Source organism: Pan troglodytes, chromosome 1 (genome assembly GCF_028858775.2).
Source record: "Pan troglodytes isolate AG18354 chromosome 1, NHGRI_mPanTro3-v2.0_pri, whole genome shotgun sequence".
Lineage (NCBI taxonomy): Eukaryota > Metazoa > Chordata > Mammalia > Primates > Hominidae > Pan > Pan troglodytes.
Window position 1 is genome coordinate 21774461 of NC_072398.2, and position 19882 is coordinate 21794342.

General features: G+C 42.5%; 1 long non-coding RNA gene and 1 pseudogene across 2 annotated transcripts; one reads left to right on the plus strand and one right to left on the minus strand.

Annotated features, from left to right (window-relative positions):
- The first annotated feature begins 276 nt into the window (after window positions 1-276).
- Window positions 277-17990, plus strand: LOC104004764 (uncharacterized). Of its 2 annotated transcripts, XR_010150070.1 has the most exons (11): window positions 293-501; window positions 1090-1139; window positions 13914-14007; window positions 14638-14809; window positions 14987-15202; window positions 15407-15517; window positions 15622-15729; window positions 15832-15995; window positions 16087-16142; window positions 16222-16405; window positions 16491-17990. It is a non-coding gene; the product is annotated as an uncharacterized LOC104004764 (long non-coding RNA). The 2 variants fall into 2 exon arrangements; XR_010150071.1 differs by lacking the exon at window positions 15832-15995 and having other exon boundaries at window positions 277-501; window positions 16491-17188.
- LOC134808039 (tubulin beta-8 chain-like) lies at window positions 17250-19510 on the minus strand (annotated as a pseudogene).
- Window positions 19511-19882: the final 372 nt, after the last annotated feature.

Genomic DNA, 19882 nt, shown 5'->3' on the forward strand with positions numbered 1-19882 from the left:
CTGGTGAGACCTAGGCTAGAGGGGCCTGCCCTCGGCTTACTGTATGTTACCTCTGGGTGACCTCTGCAAAATCTCCAGAGGCATCTTGGGTGAGAAATAAGCCAATGTGAGCATCTCAGAAAAGGTTTTCACTTTAGGCCTTCCTGAAGCAAGAGCCTAAGAGAGTTGGGATAGAGCAGGAGCACATTATGCTCTCTTAAGCATTTCCCACCAAGTGACCTGGATACAGGGCTGTCTCTAGGGTGTGGGTGCTTGGCTACCAGAGTTCTAAGTTTTGTTGGGGTCTGTCACCAAGGTAGTAAGATGGCTTTTTCAAAGTTTCATCCTCTGGGCTCCTTGCTTCCATAAGACCTACCCAAAGGCCCTGCTGGGCTATTGACTGCTCACTATCTCTGCATGTCAACTCTTTACCTGTGCACAGTTATGCAAGTACAGCCCTTCTCAGTTCCCTGGAAAGACCTGAATGCAGCCAGGGCCTCAGGTGTGAGATCACAGATCCAGGTAACAATCTACTTTTTCTTACTAGTTCTGTGACACCAGAAAAGTTATTGTGGGTTTTGGGGTCTTTCAACATGTACAATGGGGTAACATGCCAGCATCTCCTTCCTAGGGAACTCATCAGGTGTGTATGAGATAAAACTTGTAAAACTCATGGTGTGGCATCCCATGTAGATAATGCACACACTTAGAGATAAAAGAATTATAAGGAATGGGAGGTAGCATAAAATACAATTCAAACAGGCCTGTGTCCAGCAGTGTGTTATTGGAAAGTCACTTCCCCTCTCAGCCCCATTTTTCATTCTGCACCAGTAAGAGTTTGAGATGAAATGAAATTCAGATATTGTCATCCTCTGACATTACTCCTTTCAGTGCCTTCTCATTATATTCAGAATCAGACCCATGTCCTTCATTTTGGCCTATGTGTTGGGCAGCCTATAGGAAAGGCTCACAACACTAAGGAGTTAGTGACTCACTTCTGACCAACAGAATGCAACGAAAATGATGGGATAACACTTCTGTCCTAGGTCACGCTGTTATAGCAAAGATAGACTGAGCCACTTATCAACAACAGAATGTTCTTTTTCACAGTTCTGGAGGACAGAAGTTGAAGATCAGAACGCCGGCATGGATGGCATCTGGTGAGAACTCTCTTCTGAGTTGCAGACTGTAGACTTTACATTGTATTTTTACCTGACAGATAGTGGAGGAAGGAGCTCTCTGGGGTTTCTTTTATAGAGCCAGTAATCCCGCTCATGAGGGTTTCACCTTCAGGACCTAATTACCCCCCACTTCCTAGTACTGTTATACTGGGGGCCAGGATTTCAACATATACAATTTTTGGTGGGGAAATGTTCAGTCTATTGCAACTCTCATTATGTTATTATCCAAAAAGCTGCCATTTTCTCCTAGTCACTTTCTTCTGTGTGTTCTTCCTCAATCTCTCTCATCTCTTCTGTTTACTCTGTCCAGTGTTTTCTCCCTCATTCTCTTTCTCTGTCAATATGTATTTTTCTTCCTGACTTTCTACTGCATTCCTCAAATTCAGAAAGCAAGCTCCAGTGTTATGAGCTGTCCTGTGCAGAGGCCTACACAACAGAGAATGAGGGAGTGCCCAGGCCAGGGGAGACACTCAGGCTCTCAGTCTACACTGAATCCAGCCGATACCCACATGAGTGTGCCTCGAAGCCAATCCTCCCACAGCCCAGCTTCAGCTGAGAACACAGCCCCAGTCTCATTGCAGGCAGCCAGCAAAGCTGTGTCCAGATTCTAGTCCACCTAAGTCATGAGATAAGTAAGCATTTGTTGTTTGAAGGTGCTAAGTTTGGGGATAATGATGTCAGAGAGAAGCAGATCACTATCTTCTTCTTCCAGGCCTCAGAGCCTTCCTTGCCTCTCCTCTTCTCTTCCCCAGGCTCCCTCTAGCCCCACCGGCCTCTTTCTCACATCCTCTGCCAAAGTCACTTCTGCCTGCATGTCTCTGCACCAGGAGTGGCATCTCCCTGACACACTGTTCCCAGACTTGTGCAGGGCTAGCCCTCTGTTGTCATCCTAGTCATGGCATAAATGTCACCTCAGTGAGGCATTTGGGTCCCTCAAATGCTATGGCTCCCCAGCCCTCCCTCCCAACATCCTACTTTAATTATAGCATTTACTCTTCTTTTATATGCACTTGCTTTAGTGTTTTTGTCCATATATCCTCAGACTGTGGGCTCCTTGAGTGGGGGAAAGGGCCACTCAATCATTTCCCAGCACCACATGCTGGGCCCACCAGGGCACTTCGCACAGGTTTAGTTCTGTGGCAGGGTTGCTGAGTGAATAAATGAGGGAATGTCTAACCTCCTTACCTGATTCTGATCACCTCATAATGGTATATTTCTTACAAGAAACACAGTAATTATAGTTGATAGTAAAACAAAATGACAAAATAAAATTTCTGAAGTTTCCTGTTGAGCATTTGTGATAGCTTTTATTATATAATTATCCCAGTTAAGATTTTAAGTTTTATAACTTTTACATAGATTTTTAATAAAAACCCGTTTTAACTCTGAGTTGTGACAATGTTTTATAGTCTATCTCCAAATTCTTCTATAGTTTAATAATTTTATTCATGTTTTTATGAATGATATTGACCCTGATATTTATTTTGGAAAGAGGAATTCTACAAATTTCCTACCAGGTCAGACATTTCATCATCCAGGATTTAGCATCTGATGTTCCAATTAACAGGTGTACAAGTTGATATGTCAAGTAACCCTGGGCCATGTATGCCCTAAATAATTCTAAATTATTTGATGAATATTTGACTTTGTTTAGTTTTTAAAAATTGTTAATTGTAACTTGTTAGTTCATGTATAACTTGTTAGTTCATGTAGACTCTGAACTCATGCGCTAGATTTAAATTCTGCAGTCGCTTACATATCTGGGTCATGGTAAATGTGGATCTTTAGATGTAAGAAAGTTGGGAATTTATGACAGTTGGGAAAATAATTTCAGAACAAAAAGCAAGAAGGAGAAGTCAGTGGTGGGGCAGAGGAGAAGAGAGATCAGAATCCTAAGGGGCAGGAGGGAGAGCTGCACACCAGGAAGCAACGGAAGAACAAGGAGGGGAAGGATTTACTAAAAAATGTATCTAGTTTTTGTTACTTCTGATTGTAAAATTTTCCATCTTTAGCCATCTTTAACCACAGAATATTTTAGTGGAGCAATGTTTAATTCAGAATTATATGTGGACTCCTTTGCCTACCAACTAAAAATACTGCCCATTGGACCTGAGGAAACTTGGTTTTTCTAACGTTCCTTTCAAAGGAACAATGTTTCTCTAGTCAATCATTAATGTGGCCATTAAAGTTTCAAATAATCCTTGATGAAGTAATGCTATTCAGAGAAATAAGCGTAAGAATTGTAATAAAAGTATATATAAGTACCAATAGTTTTGTCCTAAAATGAAGAGTATTTAGAGGACAGTTTGTATGTAATTCTGTGCACCTAATGTATAGGCCCTAATGTGATGGTTGGCCATATCTTAAAGCAGAAAAAAGCCTGTGATCCTGGTGGGTATAAAACCAGAGAAAACATGCTCTATGGATTAAAGATGTTTTCTTAAGACAAAAAAAGTGAAAGGAGAATGTAACCAGTTTCATAGTAACTGACAGCAATGTTTATCCAAATTGATGCTGATCCAGGGAAAACCACTAACTGTCCTCTCTGTGAGGTTGGCTCAAACAATAGGCTCAAAGGTCCTATGCCTATGGCCTACCCTTGGATTATTCTTATAAAAAATAACTTTAGGCATCATAACACATAACAGTAACACAAGGATAGCACAGTGAGATGAAGATGGCCTGATTCTACCAAGAATGTCAAAGAAATGGGGTCTACAAAATCTAGGCACCAAACTCAGGATAAATAGCTGCAGAACTCAATAGAAAGAGAACAGAGTTCAGCTCTTATGCTGGCTTACCACATCATCATGCACTTGACAAGTCAGGAAAAGCAAGGCAAAGGGGACCTTCATGGGTGGTGCACATAGTCAAGGCTGTCACCTATGGCAGTGGGTAGTGCAGAATATATCTCAGTGGAATCTTCATGTGACCATGAAAATTAGCAGACCACCTGAGGTAAGTGCCCCATTCAAGTGTATCATTTTTAAATCTTTTATACCATATTTTTACTGTACCTTTTCTATGTTTATATACACAAATGCTGACCCTTGTGTTACAATTGCCTACAGTATTCAGCACAGTAACATGCTATACAGGTTTGTAGTTTAGGAGCAATAAGCTATACCAGATAGTCTAGGTGTGTGATAGGCTATACCACCTGGGTTTGTGTAAGTACATTCTGTGATGTTCATGCAGCAATATTACACAGTGGTGTGTTTCTCAAGATATATCTCCATTATTAAAAATGTATGATTGTATAAAAAATAAAATGGATGTTGAAAGTGTGAAATTGCTATATATCATTTCATAACATATAACCCCAAAACTTTGTGGCATAAAATCACAATATTTATTACCTAATTGAGTTTCTGTAAATGAGGAATTCAAGAACAATTTATCATGGTGGTTGTGCCTCAGGATATCTCATGTGGTTACAGTCAGAGTTTAACTGGGGCTGTCATCCAAAGCCTTGACCGAAACTAGAAGATCCACTTTCAAGTTTGCTCACATTCACGGCCCACAAGTTGGTGGGGTTTGTAATTGAAGGCCTCAGGTTCTCTTCACATGGATATTTTTGTAAGGTTGCTTGACTGTTCTCACCAAATAATTGCTGGTTTCTTCCACAGTGAGTGCTTAGGAAAAAGCAAAGCATAAGTGGCAAAATCTTTATGCTGTAGACTCAGAAGTCACACTTGGTCACTTCTGTCACATTCTATTCACCAGAGAGGATTATTAAGCTTGACATACTTTCAAGAGGAAGAAAATTAGGATCGATGCAAGGACTTGAATAAGTTTGTAAAAAAAAAAAAAAAGTAAAACACAAAAACAAAATATATACTTTATTTCTCAACATAAGCTTCATCAAATGCAAGACACTTTTATAAGCAATAATACCTATCCCTACAAAAACTAAGGTCCTGGGAATTTAACCACGTCAAGATAGTCTCTTTTACATCATTAACTGAAGAAAATGGGTGTCCTGAAACCATCCCCCTGTCTTTTTCTGATTTTTTTAAGATCAGAAAAGAAAATGAAGAAGTTAGCAGGAGCCAAATCAGGGCTAAAAGGTGGATGCCCAATAATATTCCATTGAAACTGGCAAAATTGTCTTTTTTGATGAGAGGAATGAGGAGAACATTGTTGTGGTGGAGAATTCTCTGGTGAAATTTCCTGGAAGTTTTTCTTCTAAAGCTTTAACTTTCTCAAAATACTCTCATAATAGCACGTGTTATTGGGGTTTGGTTTTGGTCCTCTAGAAAGTCAACAAAAAAAATGCCTTGAGCATCCTAAGACACTGTTGCTATGAGCTTTGTTCTAGACAGTCACCTTTTGCTGTGACTGGACCACTTTCACCTCTTGGTAGCCATTGCTTTTATAGTGTTTTGTCTTGAGGATTTCACTAGAACAGCTGTGTTTGACCTCCTCTTACAATTATTTGAAGAAATGCTTCAGGATCTTGATTCCACTTACGTAAAATTTCAGTTGAAAGCCCTGCTCTTGTCTGCAGCTGATGTGGAAACAAGAGTTTTTTAATCTATTGAGTGGACAATTTTTCAAAATTGTGTATATTTAACCAATTGAGACGGCTATGGTGTTGGCTGTTGTTTATGCTGTTGTCATTCCTAAAGCAGGGCATGAACAAGTTTTTTTTTTTTTTCTGGTGAATTAATGTGAATTGTCTGCCACTGCAGGCTTTATCTTCAACATTGTATCCCTTCTTCAAATGAGTTATTCATTTGTAAACTTGTGAATGTTGGGGGGCAGTGTTCTCATAAACTTGTCATAAAAGAATCAGTGATTTTACTATTCACCCAAAATTGCCGTATTGCTATAAATTTTATGTTTATTCTTGCTTTAATTTTAGCAGAATTCATGTTGCTCTAATGGGACCTCTTTTCAAATTGGTGTCTTAGTTTTCTTATTAGAATTCCTCAAATTAGATCCTGTTCAGACATGTTATAAGAAGTTAGTACAAGTTTATTTAGGTGCAAAATATTTTTGAAATCTATGCGTAGTTTCTTCATAATATGCATTTCCTATGAACTTTTTGAAGATCCCTCATACTTTTTGAAGACTTTCAAATAGTTTTTGAACATATTTTTAAACTACCACAAAAAAATTATCTATAGCACCGAATTTCAGATTTACCAAGTTTGTGATAAGTATAATAACCAATGGAAATACCAGATGGGCAGTTTAGCTATTGAAATAGAATTGGAGTTAAATGATTGTAGAGGTATTCAGTAAAGACCTGCAGGCATTGAAAAGCATTTAAAAATTTAGAAATAAAAGAACAGGATTATATGTACCATTTAAGAGGAGGAAGAAGAGAGGAAATATATCAGAAAAAAAAAAGAGCACAGAGGAGGATCACTAACAGCAAATGTTATGTAAAACTTAAGGACAGTGAAGCCATTGCTGTTCTCCACAGAGCACTGACATTTCCTTGTCAATAGTATCACTGAAATGCCTGCTTCCATTTCCAACATCCTGTCTTTGTGAAGCAGGGTTTTTTGCAGTGACAGCAACCAAAACAAGGTTACAGACTAGATTGGACATAAGCACCACATTTTGGGTATCACTGTCTCCCATCACCCCCTGATGGAACTGTCTAGTTGCAGGAAAACAAGCTCAGGTCTCCCACTGATTCTATATTATGATGAGTTGTATAATTATTTCATTATATATTACAATACAATAATAATAGAAATAAAATATGCAATAAATGTAATGTACATGAATCATCCTGAAACCATCCCCCTGTCCAGTCCATGGAAAAGTTGTTTTCCACAAAACCAGTCCCTGGTGCCAAAAAGACTGGGGACTGCTGCAATATAGGAATAACAATATAAAGAGAGGAAAACACGAAACCTATCACATCTTTAATAGTATATGTACTGATGGTGTACAGAATACACTAATTACATTCATTCATTTAATATCAACCAATACCTACAAACCACTTACAAATGCCTGGAATTATTTTAGGAGAATGGTGAACAAAAAAGCAAGAGAGACAGATAGCAAATTAAAAATATACATGTATGATTATCAGAGCAAGACCCCATCTCTATAAAAAAAAAATTCTACACATATACGCCAGGTAGTAATGAGTACTAATTAAAAAAATGAAGAGTGAGAGCAGAAAGAGACAGATAAGTTAATTCATGTAGAACGATCAAGGAAGGTTTTCTGTGATGACAGTAGTTACCAGCGCAGGTTTTAGAATCAGATGCCAGTTTTAATCGTGGCTCCATGTCTTATAGCTGGGTATTCCAAGGACAATTTATTCTACTTTTAAATCTCACTTTTCTTTTTTTTTTTTTTTTGAGTTGGGGTTTCACTCTTGTTGCCCAGGCTGGAGTGCAATGGCATGATCTCAGCTCACCGCAACCTCCGCCTCCCAGGTTCAAGCGATTCTCCTGTCTCAGCCTCCCTAGTAGCTGGGATTATAGGCATGTGCCACCATGCCCGGCTAATTTTGTATTTTTAGTAGAGATGGGCTTCTCCATGTTGATCAGGCTGGTCTCGAACTCCCGACCTCAGGTGATCCGCCCACCTCGGCCTCCCAAAGTGCTGGGATTACAGGCGTGAGCCACTGTGCCGGGCCTAAATCTCACTTTTCTAATTTCTAATTTCTAAATGTTTATTACATTAGAAATAGAAGCACTGAACAAACAAACATACGTAAAGAATCAAGCACAGAAACATGAGACTATATCATGAATCAAGAATAATGGTTATAAAAATGAAGACAATAAAACTGCCAAACGTATTAGACAATTCTGAAGATTAGAAGATAAATATACATAAAGAATTTAGCATGTTGTGTGGCATATAGTTAGCCCATGGTAACTACAGTTATTATCCTCATATTACTAAGGGAAAATATGTATTATACTTGAGCATTTAAAAAGCTGTGAGACATAATTTTTCAAATTATGCAAACAAATAATTAAAGATTCAATTTTATGTTAAATTAAATAGTTCTTCCTTTAACATTTTTTAAAGAGATTTCTTGAAAGCATATGTCAAGAATCTCACGTAATGCTTTCTGCTTAACCAAAATTTAGGCGAACTTAACACTAAATCAAACTCTTAAAATGTAGTTATATTAAAGAAACTATTTAATGCAAGAATAAGCACAACAGCTTTAGCTCCTTAAAAGCTGTTTAAGCATTTCAACTAAAAAATCATTTGTCTTTCAAATACACAGGAATCTGTTTAGAAAAATTATAACTAGAAAAAGTTGGAATTCTAAAGTAAAAAGTGCGTAAGGCCATAAAAATGTTTTGCAGCTTTTAATTTAGATGTCAACTGGGGAAAAAAAACCATTCTCTGAGGTTTGCTTTTATACCATTAAAGACTTATTTTTTTATTACCAGCAATACAGAGCAACTCATTCCGGTTGAATCTTGAAGGTAAACTTTAACTTAAGTTTTGGCTAATTTTTAAGCACTTCTGTCATGTACCACGATTTCATCTCAGAAACCCGAATCTCAATTTCATTTAGACATTTGGAATAATAAAAGGTTAAATGCTTCAAAATAATATTCATGTAGAGGCTTATGCATGTGGACCAGGAACCTCCACGTATTACAGAGTTTATGAGAACATAACAAATGTTGATACACACATTTAATTCTGAAATAAAAACTCACAACAAATAAAATTGTAACAAATCAAGAAAATTCTGTAGGTTACACATTTTATGTCTAAAAATACAGGTATTAAACACTCAATGATGGATAAAAGAAGAAATCACAAGAGAAAATGGAAAATATTTAGAGACAAATTAAAAATATGAAATACCAAAAGCTGAGATACATCAAAAGCAGTATTATAAGAGAAAAATTTATAGCTATAAATGATTATTAAAAAATAAGATATCAAATCAACAACTTAACTTTACACCTAAGCAACTAAAAACAGAGGGAAAAGGAGGGAACAACTAAAAGCTAGCAAAAGAAAAAAATGATAAAGATAGCAGTGGAAATAAGTGAAATAGAGAATAGAAAAACCATATCAAAAATCAACAAAACCGAGTCTGTTCTCTGAAAAAGATCAACAAAACTGACAAACCCTTAACTAGATTAAGAAAAAAGGAAAATACTCAAATTACTAAACTAAAAAATAAAACGGGTACATTACTACTAAATTTGGAGTAAAAAAAAAAAAAGGTGTAAGAGAGTGCCATAAGAAACTGTACACCAAAAAACTGAATAACCTAAATAAAATGAACAAATTCCTAGAAACAACCTACTAAGACTGAATCAGAAAAGTTAAATAAACCTATTCAGCAAGGAGAGTCAGCAAGAAGATTGCATCAGTAATCAAAAACCCAGCAAAAAAGAAAAGCCCTAGACCAGATGGCTTCACTGTTGAATTCTACCCAACATTTAAAGCAGAATTAACACCAGTTTTTCTCAAACTCTTTCAAAACATTGAAGAGGAGGTAATATTTTCTAACTTATTCTGTGTGGCCAGTATTACCCTGACACCAAGCCAGACAAAGACCATAAGAAAACTACAAACAAACATCCCTTACAAATGCCGATGCAAAAATCCTCAACAAAATACTAGCAATTTAAATTTAGCAGTACATTAAAAGGAGTATACACCATGAATGAGTATAATTGACTCCTGAAATAAAAGTATGCTCCAACACATGAAAATCGGTGTAATATCACACTAACATAAAGAAGGAAAAATCTTCATGTGATCATATTAATCAAAGAAAAAGCATTTATCAAAATTTAACCCATTCATGATAAAAGATACTTAATAAACTATAAAAAGAAAGAAAACACCTTAACATAGTATGTTATATTTAAAAAAAACAAAAAACAGTAACATTATGGTGAAAGACTGAAAGCTTTTACCCTGAGAGCAAAAACAAGGATGCCTGCTTTTACCATTCTATTTAACATAGTACTGAAGTTTCTAGTTAGATAGAATAATAAGGCAAGTAAAAGAATAAAAGACATTCCAATTTTTTTAAAAAGTAAAAGTATCTGTTTGTGGATGACATAGTCTTATATATTAAAAATCTTACAGTTTCTATGAAATATACTGTCAGATGCAATAAATAAAATTCAGCAAACCTGCAGGATACAAAATCAATACACAAAAATCAGTTGTATTTCTACAATAACAAACTATATGAAGAAGAAATCAAGACAACAGTATCATTTATGATACCATCAAAAGAATACTTAGAAACCAACTTAACCAAGGAAATGAAAAACCTGTACAGCAAAAACTATAAACATTGCAGAAAGATATTAAAGATGACACAAATAAATGAAAAGACATACGTGTTTATGGATTGGAAGACAAAACCTTGTCAAGATGTCATTGTTATCTATAGTCATCTACAGATTCAATAAAACTCCTATAAAAATCCCAATATTTAAAAAAATAGAAAAACCTATTTTAAAATTCAGATGAAATCTCAAAAAACCACAAGTAGCCAAATGAATATTAAAGATGAACAAAGTTAGAGGACTAACACCTCCTGGTTTCAAACTTACTGCAATGCTTCAGTACCCAAAACAATATTGTACCAGTATAGAGACAGACATAAGGACCAATGCAATAGAAATAAGGAACCAAAAAATATGGTCATAATTTTCAACAAGTGAGTCAAAACTATTCAATGAAAAAAGGACAGTTAATGGTGTTAGAAAAAAACGGATATTTACATGGAAAAGAATGAAGTTGGACCCTTACTTTACACCATATAAAAAACTTAATTCAAAATGACCAAACATCTAATTCTAAGAGCTAAAACTATACAACCCTTAGAAGAAAACATAGGGAAAAAGTTTCATAACATAGAATCTGGCAATAATTTCTTGGATATGATAGTGAAAGCACAGACAATGACAACAAAAATACATAAAAATAACTTCATCAAAGTTAAAAACTTTTATGTATCTAAGGATACAATTAATAGATTGAAGATTCAATTCACAGAGGGGGAGAAAATATCCACACATTATATATCTGATAAATAATTAATATCCAGGCTATATAAAGACCTCAGCAGCAGCAACAAAATAATCAAATTTAAACATGAGCAAAGGTTTTAAAATACACATTTCTTTAAAGAAGATATACAAATGACCAGTAAGCACAGGTGAGGTGCTCAGCATCAATTATCATGAGAACAATGTACATCAAAAGCACAATGCAATACCAACTGACACATATAAGTATAGCTACCATAAAAAAAACCACCACCAACAAACCCAAAGAAACAACAACAACAACAAACCCAGAAAATAGCAAATGCTGGATGTGGGGAAGTCAGAACTCTTGTACGCTGCTGATGGGAAAGTAAGATGGCACAGTCACCGGGGAAAACAGTAATCACCATATGATCCAGTAATTCCACTTCTGAGAATATACACAAAGAACTGAAAGTGGGAATTTGCACACCCATGTTTATAGCACCATTCACAATAGCCAAAGGGTTGAGAAAGCCCAGATGTCCATCTACAAATGAATGGATAAGCAAATATAGTCAATACACGTAATATTATTCAGCCTTAAAAAAGAAAAGAAATTCTAATACATGCTACAATACAGATAAACCTTGAAAAGATTATGCTAAGTACAATAAGCCAGACACACAAAAAAAGCAAATACTGTAAGCTTCCACTTTTATGACGTACCTAATGCAGTTAAATTCATAGACACAGAAAGTAGGATGGTGGTTGCCAGGGGATGGGAGAGGGGAAATGGGGAGCTATTGTTCCACGGATACAGAGTTTCACTTTGGGATGATAAAACAGGTTTGGAAATGGATAGTGGTGATGGTTGCACAACAATGTATTTGTACTTAATGCCACCGAGTTGTACTCTTCAAAATGGTTAAAATGGTAAATTTTCTGTTATATGTATTTTACCACAGTAAAAAAAATTAGTATACATATTTTACCACAGTAAAAAAATTAGCAAATATTTAAAAATCTACATTTTTCTTTGAACTGTCTCTTTACGTCCTTTGTCCATTTTTCAATTTGTCTGCTGGTCTTTTAATAATTTTTTTTCTTTTCTTTTTTTTTTTGAGACGGAGTCTGGCTCTGTCGCCCAGGCTGGAGTGCAGTGGCGCAATCTCGGCTCACTGCAAGCTCCACCTCCCAGGTTCACGCCATTCTCCTGCCTGAGCCTCCTGAGTAGCTGGGACTACAGGCGCCCGCCACCATGCCTGGCTAATTTTTTGTATTTTTAGTAGAGATGGGGTTTCACCATGTTAGGCAGGATGGTCTCGATCTCCTGACCTCGTGATCCGCCCGCCTCAGCCTCCCAAAGTGCTGGGATTACAGGCGTGAGCCGCTGCGCCCAGCCAGGTCTTTTAATAATTTATGATAGCTTTATATATATATTACCCAAATTAGCTTTTTGTCTGACATGTATGTTGCAGATCTATTTCCCCAGTCTGTTGACTTTTGACTTTGAGGCATTTTTCTCTCATAGAAAGTTTTAATTTTTACAGAGTCAAATGCATCAATCTTCTATACAATGACTTCATGGGTATGGTGTTTCAGTTTAGAATAAAAAAGTTGTAGATATGAATAAAGGAGATGGCTGTACAACACTGTGAATATACTGGATGTGACTGAACTGTACATTTGAACATGGTTAAAATTGTAAGTTTTATGATATGTATATTTTACCACCAAAAAAAGGACAGGCTTAGATGTTTATATATTAGGGGTTTGGAGTACCTGTAGTATTTATTCCCCTCCAGGGCTCTAATTTATAAAACACCCAAACAAGAAAAGTAGATATTGACTTCACAAATCCCCATGGCACCTTACAAGCCCCACAGCACCGGCTGTCTGGGAAAGTAGAGGTAGAAAAAGTCACATAAACTTGAGGTCAATGTGAGACCTCCCCTACTCTGGAACCAGATGGAGGAAGGCATGCATGCAGGCTGACCTGGAGAGATGGGGTGGGCAGAACAGTACTCCCATGAGCCCAGATCTTAAGTGCTCTCACATGCTCTCAGGCATGTATCAAACCAAGAAAGCAGGCTAAGAGGGTAACACATCTACCTGTATACAGGGAGCTATGAAATATCTGAGCTGAGCAAGTGATGCACAAGAGGACAGAATCAGTATGACCTTTATACAGTGACCTGGCTCAAATAATTCCAGGCTGTCATTAACCAGGTGAGCTCCTCTAGAGGGGGTGAAGTGGGAGTTGGGGATCACAGAAAAGAAAGCATGGTAGCATTTCTTCTAACTCTATCATAAATAAAAAGGCCGGGCAAGGTGACTCACGCCTGTAATCCCAGCACTTTGGGAGGCCAAGGCAGGCGGATCATGAGGTCAGGAGATTAAGACCATCCTGGCTAGCACAGTGAAACCCCGTCTCTACTAAAAATGCAAAAAATTAGCTGGGCCTGGTGGCATGCACCTGTAGTCCCAGCTACTTGGGAGGCTGAGCAAGAGAATCACTCGAACCTGGGAGGCGGAGGTTGCAGTGAGCCAATATTGTACCACTGCACTCCAGCCTGGGTGACAAAGCAAGACTCTATCTAAAAAAAAAGAAAAAGTAACACATCAATGCCCTTTCTCAGGACCCAAATGTCAGGTGAAAAAAATTTTTGTCATCTCAGTCATGTAATATGGACTTTAGCAGAGCAGTACACACATGGTCATTTACTCTTTTCTCTCTGCATGTTATATGCTTTTTCAATTTTACAAGGTAACTGATCCATTTGTTTCATTATACTAGCTGTGAACAAGGCTGCTGAATGTCACACCAGATGGCCAGCATGTCTGTGAAGGGCAGAAACTGGGTCAGCCAAACAGCTAGCAGAGGCCAACTAGTAAGTACCTGGTGCCTACTCCACAGAGGGCTCCACACTTAAAAGACAAGATGAGCAAATGCCAGGCTGCCTCACTAGTTATCTCCCCAAATAAAAAAATAAAAGTAACCCCTCCAGGGAACAGGTGTATGTCTACACCTAAGTACGTGTACACAGCTGCATGCAAAGGGGAAAGGCTTGGAAGGAATCAAACCCATCTCTGAACAGCAGTTACTTCTGGGGAAGGAGCAGGTGCTGAACACCAGTTACTTCTGGGGAAGGGGCAGGTGAAGCCGACTCTCAGCCTTATTCACCTTTTCAACTGATGAGCTGCATCAATTTTAGCAATTTTTTTTTAAAAAGGCAATTTGTACTCCTTGGGTGATCACACAGGCCTTGCAAAACTGAACCACCAACAACCACCTGCACCACTTCCCATGAGGCCAAATAATGGCTTCCCTCGAAGCTCAGCCCTCCCACGCACTTCTCAGTCCTGGTCCCGTGCAGAGGGCTACTGACCTCCTGGGGTACAGGGGACTTAGGCTGAACCCACCCCACAGATTCCTGGTGAAACCAACATGTATCCAAGGGCCTTTCCCCAACCTGGGCCATGTGCCTACTGCATAAATATGCCTGTTCTTGCTCCCCTAGGACAGAGGCTCCCTTTTCTTACAGTTGGAATGAGGGATGGAGAGATTTGATGGTGTCCTGTACAAGTTGGATGTTAATCTGATGTGGTGCTGCTGGAGAAGCTTGCCTGAGTCAGGCACATTCTCAGCATGTGGTATGTGCTGCCCCTTCAAAGCTGCAGGATTCTCAGAAGGTAGGTACTACCACAACCCCCATTTACCGGTGAGCAGAGGTCAGGTGACCTGCAGCCGGCCAAGCAGCTGCTAAGTGGCCAACAGGCTGGATCTGCATCTCACTTGCAGAGGCCCTGCCTGGCTGCTGGGGCTGCCCTGGAGACTCATCCTGCCTCCTCCTCCTCTTCCCTCCACAGTTATGCTGGCTTCTATCCACAGCTGCGCTCCAGGTGGGGAATACCTATGGAGGCACCAGGGTGCAACTACTCAAAGACTCCAGTGTGCAGAAGGGCCCCTGCTCCATGTTGTTCCCATATCCAAGCCCAAGCTCATCTAGGACTTCAGCAAACCCAAGCTTCCCTGAATTCCCTGCTGAGACCAAACTGAGCCCTGTGACCCACACTACTACACTGGTTAGCTGCCAATCCCAGCCCCTGCTCCCTCCTGGGCCCCTGTCTGTGCAGTTCTGAAGTCCTACAAGAATGTTAAGATCCTAAGCCGACTCTCACCCAGGGTGGTAAACAACCAGGAGCCACCAGGGGTAGAGAACATACCCAGATAGGTTGTGCTGCCTGTAGGCTTAATGTCCTTCCCTGACTACCCACCATGCTTGCCAGGCTGGAAGGGGGACTCCAGAAACTTGGGAAACCCAGGCTTACAGCTGGCATATGGAACACAGGCCTGGAAGAGCACCACTCCTGTCCATGAAGTCCCCCAGATGAAACCAGGTAATTATGGAATACATGGGTACCATGCCTGACCCCCACTCAAACTCAGGTGGGAACCGCAGCAGTGACTTGCCCCTTCTGCCACTCCGGCTCTACCATTGCAGGAGGGAGGAACATCTGACCCCACGCACAAGTGGAGACACTAGGTGTGGGCAGATCCCAGTGGTTGCTGCAGGTGAACCTTCCCAACCAACCACACAAGGCCATCTCAGGTGGGTGCACACCTGGGCTGGGCTGGGCAAGGACACCCCTCAGAGGGTAAGAGCCATTGAGGAGGGCTGTCACAGGGGCCCCTTTTCCTGCTCTGAGAATAGGTTTGGGGAGTAGGGGGACCTCTCCCACTCCTTCCAGGAGCCACGTCTTTCAAGATGAGGCACTCTGCCTGCCTGTTCCCATTTGGCCCCAATAGGCCATTGCCAACATTCAGAGAACAAAAAGAAAGGAGCCTCACCCGTTTTCCCTGACACATCGGAGGCAGGTGGGTATGCCCAGGGGACCTGGAATAGAACCCGTTCATCTGCCCAGCCCCAGGCTGTGCTAGCTTCATCTTGTCTATCTGTGTGATGCAGGGAGGAGATACCAAGAGGTCATCACACAGGCCATGGACGAGTTCTACAAGAGCCAGGTAGAAGAGAACTGTCCTGGCATGCTGCCCAGCACCCAGCTCACACACGCATCTCTTATTTGAAGCTTCCCCAAAGCAGGTCTTGAAGTCCAGGCTCCCTGAGAAGCTGCGGAGGAGACTGCTGAGCTAAAGGGCCTATCACCAAATGTGCCACCCTTGCTTGTTTCATCCTGGCAATCTTGGATTATTTTTGCCCTGAAATTTTGGAGCAGGGGACAGGGAAGACAGAAGACAGTGTGTATCAGCCCTCCAGACTGAGGCAGGTCAGACCTCCACTCGGGTATTTTTCTCCTCACTAGTTGCCAGCTGGGGGAAGCAGCACTTGTGAGCACCTGCCTGTCTCCCCAGGTCCTGTTGAGAAACCCCATCTGTGCCTTTAGAGACTGCCCAGATTACACAGACCCAGCAACCGCATCTGCAGCCCCCAGGGCCTATCCCTTTCTACATGGGTTTCACTGCATGTGAGTACACGGTGGGCTTGATTCCTGCCCACTACTCCCTGCCAGATACCCCATGCCCTCCTCATGAAGAAAATGAGGCCACACGGACACACTCAACCCATCATGGTGAGAGGGTGGCTGAGGCTCTACTTGCCTACCCTTCATTGCTGGTTCAGGGCCAGCTGTCTGGCCATATCCCTACCCAGAGGTGGGACTTTGGGGACATTGTCCACCGGGATCACTGGCCACTTTTAAAGTTCCGAAAACAGAAGACCAGCTAGTCCCCTCAGAGTTCAGTACATGGGATAAGCTGCGGCTTGCCTTCAGGAACAGGTTTCCCACCAAGTAGATGCCCAAGGCCCAGGGCACGCCCAAGTTTGTGTGAAGCCTGTCTGCCATGTCCAAAGCCCATGCCGACCCCCCCAACCCTGGAGCCACTGGAATGCTTGTTCCTGGGCATATAAGACCAAGATAGCTGCAGCCTTGCAGGACCACTATGCCCATCTGGCAGCAGCACCCAGAGGGCCTAGAGAAAGAAGTTGGAGGTGAAACCAGATGCTGTTGAGATGTTTTATCAGGCAAAACCACATACTATAAAAAGGCTTTAAAACGCAACAGGAGGAGATGTGAAGACACAAACAAGTGCCTAGTGACACATGGCTATCAGAACACATTAGAGAATCCACACCACTTCCCCACTTTTACCAGAAAGGGCAGGCTTTAGGCCACCTCCTCCTCCTCGGCTGTGGCGTCCTGGTACTGCTGATACTCAGACAGCAGGTCGTTCATGTTGCTCTCAGCCTCGGTGAACTCCATCACGTCCATGCCCTCGCCCGTGTACCAGTGCAGGAAGGCCTGGAACACACTTGAACAGCTCCCGGATGGCCGTGTTGTTGCCAGTGCAAGTGGCCATTTTTAGCCCCTTGGGTGGGATGGCACGGATAGCCGTTTTCACATTGTGAGGGAGCCAATCAGCAGAGTACCTGCTGTTCTTATTTTGAATATTGAACATTTGCTCATCCACCTCCCTCATGGGCATGCAACCTCTGAAAATGGCAGCCACTGTCAGGTAGTGGCCATGACGGGGCTCACAGGCAACCATCATTCTTAGCATCAAACATCTGCTGGGTGAGCTCAGCCACGGTCAGGGCCCGGTACTACCGGCTGGCTGCCCCGGCTGGACAGTGGAGCAAAGCCAAGCATGAAGAAGTGTAGCCAGGAAACTAGGATCACGTTCGTGGCCAGCCTTCGCAGATCAGTATTCAGCTGGCCTGGGAAGCACAGGCACGTGGGGACCCCACTCTTGGTAGCAGACACCAGGTGATTCAGGTCAGCGTAGGTGGGTGTGGGCAGTTTTAGGGTTCTGGAACAGATGTCACACAGAACTACAGAGCTTCACTATCAATGCAAAAGGTCTCATCTGCATTTTCTATGAGCTGGTGGACTGAGAGGGTGGCATCGTAGGGCTCCACCATGGTGTCTGACACCTTGGGCAAAGGCAGAACACTGAATGTGTTTATGATCCTGTCTGGGTACTCCTCCCAGGTCTTACTGATGAGAAGGGTACCCATCCCAGACCCGGTATCCCCACCCAGAGAGTGGGTAAGCTGGAAACCCTGCAGGCAGTCACAGCTCTCAGATTCTTTTTTCACAACATCCATCAGCGACTCCTTCAGCTCTGCACCTTCTGTGTAGTGCCCCTTGGCCCAGTTGTTCCCGGCCCCACACTGACCTGTAAGACAACACAGCAAGTCACTGGATGGCCAGATATACAGTCATCAGGGGTCACCACAATGCGAAAAACGGCCGTGTCATGTGTGAGGTGAAAGCACCATTCACCCTGCAGGTGGAGCAGGTGGACCTCCCTCCCCCAGAGCTGAAGGACAGCAGCCTCCCCTGTTAGAAATTAAGTCAGGAACTGAACCTGAGACAACCTAACAACAGACCTGGCTGCAGGTGGCTCCTGCCCATCCCTGAGGGAAGCAGCAGCCACTGCCCCCAGCCCAGCTCCCTGCAGAAAGATTGCATCAGCAGCTCCTCTCAGGCAGACAGCTGGGCCTTCCTCCCAAAGACCGTTTAGGAGAAGGAGATTGAGTGACTCAGGATAGGAGGGTGTTCAGGGGCCCTAGCTCCACAGTTCCCACAGCGATGACTTTGGGGCACTCCTTGAATTTGAGCGGCCCTGGCTAAGGAGCCTCACCCCAGCCCTCACCCGCAGCTCACCGAAGATGAAGTCGTCTGGCCTGAAGATCCTCCCGAAGGGCGCTGAGCACACAGAGCCGATGGTGCCCGGCTCCACATCCACAAGCACAGGGCGGGGCACGTACCTGCCACCTGAGGGGGGCGGGAGGGCATCAGCAAGGAGAGGGCCGCCATTCCCAGGAGGGCGGCTGGGGAAGGACAGGGGTCTCACCGCTGGCCTCGTTGTAGTACACGTTGATGCGCTCCAGCTGCAGGTCCCTGTCCCCATGGTAGGTGCCAGCAGAGTCGATGGTATGTTCATTAGAGATCACCTCCCAGAACTGCGAGAGACACGAGGGGCCAAACAGGCCAGGGCTGAGTCACGGAGGCCAGGGAGCCCGAGGCTCCCCAGCCCCTCTCCCATCCCCACCCCCAGGCCGCTGGATCCCTGGGGGTCCGCCCTGGCTGCCTACCCAGCCACCCAGCTCCACCGCATCCCAGGCGCGGAGCCCAGGGGCCGCAGTACAGCCCCAGCCGCTGCCAACATCTTCTCGGGCCACCCGGCAGGCCCGCGCTGGGCCCTCAGAGCCCCGGCCACCAACCTTGGCGCCGATCTGGTTCCCGCACTGCCGGGTCTGCCATAGCACGATCTCCCTCATGGCCACTGCTGGACTAGGGCGGCAGGAGAAACGCGAGGAGGAGCAGGAGCGCAGCGACAAGGCCAGTGCTCCGCCAACGCTAAAATAACCCCGCGTCCACCTCCCCCAGCCTCAGATTGGGCTCCCAGAATAAGCAACAGCTTTACTTCCACACAGGTGTACCCACCTGTGAATCCCTCGGCGTTCAAGGTCTGTTGGAGAGCTCAGGTGGCCTTGCTGTGGTCCTTTCCACGTTGGGGAAAGCTGGTCAGCTGGAGAACTTCCTCCCATGTCTTTAGTAAGGCTAAATCCCTAGCTGAGCTGAAACGGAATTTTCCTCCCGTGTGGAGGGGAAGCCTTTTGTTTCCGTGTTCACAGAGTGCCTTTGCACCTGTCCTACATTGATGACATATTTTTGTAATTGATGAGTCGTTTTCTATCAGGAGATCTGTGGTTAGGAAAGGCCTCCCCTTTGTTAACT